The sequence below is a fragment of the Boleophthalmus pectinirostris genome, unplaced genomic scaffold (genome assembly GCF_026225935.1).
Source record: "Boleophthalmus pectinirostris isolate CB_2022bp ecotype Guang Dong unplaced genomic scaffold, ASM2622593v1 HiC_scaffold_22, whole genome shotgun sequence".
Lineage (NCBI taxonomy): Eukaryota > Metazoa > Chordata > Actinopteri > Gobiiformes > Gobiidae > Boleophthalmus > Boleophthalmus pectinirostris.
The window spans coordinates 2,898,120-2,904,876 of NW_026571190.1; positions in this window are offsets into that span (position 1 = coordinate 2,898,120).

Sequence of the window (6,757 nt, forward strand, 5' to 3'; positions counted from 1 at the left end):
GAGTTTCTTCAAAGGTGAGTAAATATGACTTACACATTTCTTATTACAGAGATCGATACCTGGACTCAGACCCAGACTTGACTCTGGGTCTGACTTCAGTCCTGGGCTGGGACTCAGACCCAGACTAAGAGCAGACTTGGATGTGGCCTTGTCTGTCTACGCTCAAACCTAAAATGATAGATTTGTGCTTTAAAACTTAATTTTATTCTAAAATATATTCTCTAGTTTGTTTATTTTATTCTGATAAATAAAAATGTTTAATATGCAGTATTTTATTTTACAGGTGTTTTTTCTTGATAAACCTGGAAAAAGGAACCAAAGTGGAGAATAAAAACTCAGTTTCGTCTCAACGTAAACCCTCGAGTCCTCATCCTGATACAAGAACTCTCTGATCACGAGTGGCAGGAAGGATGAACGTGGAGTGTCTGATGAACTCTTTGTGTTGAAGAGGTACCTGAAGTTTTTGATTTGTTAAATCTACAGTGTGATTCATGTTAAAGCATAATATGTCATTGATTTAAATTTTCATTTTAAGAGTTATCTTTTAGCAAGTAAGCACAATTTTAATTTGGTTGTTGTGTGCCTGGCACTTAAAACTTGTTTTAAGGGAAAGCCCAATACTGTAAGATGGCTCATTCAGTAGACCTGTAGATCAATGAGTGTTGATTTAGTTCAGCTGAAAATCAGTCACATGTTTGATATTGTTAAAACAACATCATGAGAATACATTGTTTGAGTTACTGAAAAAAAATTCTGCAATAATGAGGCATCTTCGAACTTGGATTCAGTGGTTTCTTTGCATGCAATTTTTGTTCTATACGCTGAAAAAAATCTAATTGTTTACAACTTGATACTATATTGAGACTGTTAAATGTTCTTAAGTGATATTTCTTGTCATGTTGCATGTTTTGGTAATGATTACAGTAGTAGCAGTAGAATTTATTATTTTGCAGGTTTAACAAGTATTTTTTTACAGTTCAGCTGTATTTAAACATACAAATACTGCATTTATGAGTAGATTTTATGTAAAATTTACAGAAAAGTTAAAGTTAAAGTTAAACAAATACAAAACTATCGTGGATTTCAAAACCTGTCGGGAAAGATCGAAACTAAAGAAGCTACAACATCTTCCAGTAAAGAATATGGGAGGAATATGTGTTCTTTGCTGTGGACATTCTGTTATCTACATAATTGCAGCCTTTGTGATCGCATAATTACACCAGCTCGAATTCAGATTTTTATTTGATTACGCCTGATTGTGTCCTTTGGCAAGACACTTCACCCATTTTGTCCACGCATCTGGATGAGTTGAGTGATTGGCGGCGGTCAGAGGGGCAGCCTCGGTCGTGTCGGTGTAAGCCAAGGCAGCTTTGAATTTGGCAGTATCTTTTAGTTTCTGAATACGGATCGGATGAATGTCGTAATGTAAAGCGTGTTTAAGTGGCTACAAAAGCGCTGGATGATTTGAAAGCATTTTTATAATATTACATATGGAGAGATAATGAATAAAGCATATAATTGGAAAGTGACCTTGAGGCGATAGAAATGAGTTATGTAAGATTAATCACTGAAGGGGCCAGTCGGTTTACTGTGCTTTTATGTTCACTGATGCCAGCTCTCATTAAAGCGAATCCGTGTGTCATTCGTTCATTCATTTTTCAAAATAAAACCAAAAATAAGAAAACGAAAAAACAAGTTTCTTCATTATTTGTCTCCAAAACCAAAATGAAAAAAAAAAAAAGTATAATGATTCGTTTTTACAGTTTTCGATTTTGTGTTTAAATGAAGAATGGAAAAAAACGTTTGACGGCCATTTCCCGTTTACGTGACTTCTGTGACTGCGATGCCGAACTTTTGCACCGTGTACGGACTGAACCAGGACTGATCCAGGTCCTAGACCAGACTGGGACCAGACCGGGACCAGAGCAGGACTGAGATCGAGACCAGTGGTCCAAGCGGTTCCATGTTATCGTCTGTGCGCTGGTTCCGTGCGGGGAAAGTGAGAATGTGCTGTGGACTACAGGTCAGGACGGGCGGCTCTGGTCCTCCGCGCTCAACAACCGCGGCTGGTTCTGAGGTGGTGCAAAGCATCCGATTGACGCTTTCACACCAACGAAAACAAACTGAACTAAGAGCTTTTGGTTCAAATGGACCAGGTCCGGGACCAGACCAGGACCAGAGCGAGTCTGAGACCGAGACAAGACCAGGACCAGACCAGGACCAGACCGGAGGCTCAGAGGCCAAGGCAGGGCCGGAGCTCGAAGCTGAGGTTCGGACACCCTGGTCCCGCTCTGGTCCCGGACCTGGATCAGTCCTGGTTCAGTCACGGAAATCACATAAACTGTTTTTTTCCGTTCTTCATTTAAACACAAAATTGAAAACTGAAAAAACAAATCGTTATCTGTTTTTTTCATTTTGGATGTTTTTTCGTTTTCTTATTTTTGGTTTTATATTGAAAACCAGACTGGGACCAGACCAAGACTGAGACCAGACCGGACCAGAACGGGACTGAGACCAAGACCAGACCAAGACCAGATCGGGACCAGAGCGGGACTGAGACCAAGACCAGACCGGGACCAGACCGAGACTAAGACCAGAGCGGGACTGAGACCGAGACCAGACCAGGACCAGGCCGGGACCAGACCAGGAATGAGACCAAGAGCAGGCTGCGACCAGGCTAGGACCAGGCCAGAACCAGGCCGGGATCAGACTGGGACCAGACCGAAGGCTCAGTCAAAGCTCGGAGTCCGCTCTGGTCCCGCTCATTTCCCGCTCTGGTCCCAGTCTGGTCTGGAACCTGGATCAGTCCTGGTTCAGTTCATATGCAGTGCAAAAGTTCGGCATCACAGTCACAGAAGTCACGTCAACGGGAAACAGCCGTTATCCGTTTTTTCCATTCTTCATTTAAACACAAAATCGAAAACTGAAAAAACTAATCGTTATCTGTTTTTTTTTTTTTTTCATTTTGGTTTTGGAGACAAATAATGAAGAAAACTGTAGATTTTTCATTTTTACCTCCGCCAAGGAGGTTATGTTTTTGCCGGCGTTTGTCTATTTCTTTGTTTGTTTGTTTGTTTGTCTGTTAGCAACATAACTCAAAAAGTTATGGACCGATTTTGATGAAATTTTCAGGATTTGTTGGAAATGTGAAAAGGAAGAACTGACTTCATTTTGGGGGTGATCCGGAAGAAATCCTGGATTCTGGATCACTTTGAAATTTTTGTTAACATTGTGGTAAATGGGGCCAAAAATTTGGTTTCTCAATATCTCAGTTAATTATTGACCAAACCCCATGAAATTTGACTCAGGGATGGACAATGGGATCCTCTTTCATATTCCAAAGGCTGATCCGGATCTGATCCAGAAGACTGATTTTATCGCAATTTATATAAAAAATGGGGGTAGTGCTTGGCGGAGGTCTGCGCTCTCTGACTGCTTTTCTAGTTTATTTTTGGTTTTATATTGAAAAACGAATGAACTAATGACACACGGATTGAAGCGCCCATATTATGCCGTTTTCTGATCTATGTTATAATGTTGTATCAAACACATACCTGTCTGTGTGTTTTTTAACTCCATGCATCTTCACTAGAATCATCTGGATCATTTCAGACCTGGAATTACCAACCTCTACTGAACAAAATCTAAAAGGAGCTGTTAACTTCAAAAGTACCACTACATGACATCACAAGGTGGAGCGGAACATTTTGAGCATTGGAGATGTAGACAGAGTAATAATATGTGGATGAATATGTGTGGATGAAAACCCAACTCGATAGACGATAAACGATATTACTGAAACCAAACCATAAAGCAGAATTATCCACAAGAAAGAGTTCTACATGCACAATATTGTACAATATATATAGTGCACCGGATTATAAGGCACATTATAAAGCAGAGAAACAAACGGGCGACACTTGAGATTGATCCTTAGTACAGGCGTCCATGATACATCGTCAGATCGTGGTGTAACTCGCCCGGTGTTGCTTCTCTGTCTTGGTGAATGTACATTATGAATGTGGATGTGGAGGATCATTTAAGTTTGTTGTTTTTTTTTTTCCTTAGAGGATGACTCAAATATACATTGAGTAATAATGTGTTTAATGCAGCTTTAAACATTTAAACATTATGTTTTACAGAAATGAAACTTAAAACCACATATCTCATCAACTATAAGAGCTGAAAAAAACAAAACAAAAAAAACTGCTCGCTCCTTGTGCACTGATGCGGTTCAGCTTCTGTCGGACTAAAGGACACGACTCAGTGGAATATGAGGAGATGGTTCATGTGAAACTTTTCAGAGATTATACATCTGCAGGTCGTACATACAGACCGTTTATATGAATGGACATATTTTCTCTGTAGCATTTCATTGATTTCATAAATGCAACACACTTTGTTTTACCTGTACGCTCTGTATAAAAAACTAAAACTAATAATAAAATTTTAAAAAAAATGATATGTAGTGTTCTCGTCATTTTAGAGTCAAAAGGGTTTTGTGTTTTCCAGTCACTCCAAATGGCTCTTTGAGTATTTAAGGTTGTCCATACCTGGTTTACACAAACACCAGGTTTACATCCTAGCCTTCTGTTGTTGTGGCGGTAAATTACTTTGTGGAGCATAAACATTGACGCAGACCTTTAAATCAAAAATGACGGTGATAAGGCGACAGCGGCAGTGTTCGTGGAATTGACGCAGAACTATACTTCGCATTTTACTCCGCGAGGCTCCTTACTACGGTCGCTGTAATGCTTTGACAGTCCATCAAGCACTGTGGCTTCGTAGTTTACCCAAGTCATACTAAAACATTTTGACAGATTTTTGAATGCTGTGTACCACATAAAAACGGTTAGAGGTCAGTAAGTCAACCAGAATTAATACATTGTATACATACAGAATTATAAGGCACACTGTCCATTTTTGAGAAAATTAATGGATTTTAAGTGTGCCATATAGTTACAGTAATTAAGCAATTAGTGTCACAGAAGATCATAATTCATCCATCTACAGCTCAAATCTCTTCATAGTACAGAAAATTAACAACAAATCTCCCATTAGTGCAAAGAAAAAGTACTGACAATAAATACTGACCCCGAAATATTGTCAAATGTACTAAATATCGTGACAGGCCTAACTCCAGGTTTGTTTTGAGGAGATAACAGCATTTTATCACAGCTGAAATCTCACAAGAGTCAATTTTGTGTAACCTAGGATGTTTTAAATGCTGTATGGTTTGCAGAAGACGCCTCAGTGAGCTCTGGTGATTCTAAAGGGAGGGCTGACCTTCGCAGACAGTCAGAGGAGGGAGAACATCTGCTTTGTACTTTTTATTGTTGTGCCAGAGTTCCATGGGAATGAGTGCACAAGGTGTATTTATTTTCTAAAAGTTTATGTTTTCTATTCAGACTGTTAAAGGTCTGAATTTGTTATTCTTACCAACCTTATGTTTGGTAAAACCAGCCAAATAAGAAAAAATGAATTCATTAGCATAGCATTTTCTCAGGTAATTACTTCTATTGTTTGGAATATACATTTATAAAGCTAAACATCCCACCCTGCTCCAGCAAAGATAAGCCATGCCATACACACATTGTTACTCATTGGTTTCAAATGATTAAAAATGTTCAAATTGTTAATCACTATACAACACTTCCAAGTCTTCATCATTCCAAGACTTATTTCCAAGGTTTATTTCTAACGCTCAGCGCTCCACAGAATCACTTGGGCTCCCAGCTGGCAAACTGCCTAGCTTTGTCCGATTACAGCAGCAGTGTTAACCACTCTGCCACTGTACACTTCTAACACACTGACACAAAGTGGCTCGCGATGCCAAGGGTTCTTCACAGAGAGTGCCACTTCAGAAACAAAACTGGCTTTCGATTATGGTCTTTTCTAAAATCCAATCTGCATACAGTGTGAAGTACAACTGTGTGTCACATGAGCTCACAACCTGCTGTAGGACAGTGTTTAATACAGACGAGGACAGCTCAAATGAACAATGTTCCACTGCACATTTCTCTTGTAATACAGTGAACTCCTGGGCATTGTTACTAATAGAAATGATTGAATTTAACTAGGTTTGTAGTCAAGACCGCACTATTCGAGATCAACACCTGTCCAAGACCACAGTGTCCCGAGACCGAGACAAAGACCTCTGAGGTTCAAGACCGAGACGAGACACAGACCTCTGAGTTTTGAGACAGAGACAAGACTGAGACATTTAAAGGTCGAGACCGAGACAAGACAAAGACCTCTGAGGTTCAAGACCGAGACAAGACAAAGACATTTGAGGTTCGAGAACAAGACATGACAAAGACCTCTGAGGTTCGAGACCGAGACAAGACAAAGACCTCTGAGGTTCGAGACAGAGACCTCTGAGGTTCAAGACCGAGACGAGACACAAAGACCTCTGATATTCGAGACTGAGACAAGACTGAGACTTTTAAAGGTCGAAACCGAGACAAGACAAAGACCTCTGAGGTTCGAGACAGAGACGAGACAGAGACCTCTGAGGTTCGAGACCAAGACGAGACAAAGACCTCTGAGATTCGAGACTGAGACAAGACTGAGACTTTTAAAGGTCGAAACCGAGACAAGACAAAGACCTCTGAGGTTTGAGAATAAGACGAGACAGAGACCTCTGAGGTTGGAGACCGAGACGAGACTGAGACTTTTAAAGGTCGAGACCGAGACCAGACAAAGACCTCTGAGGTTCAAGACCGAGACAAGACAAACACCTCTGAGGTTGGAGACC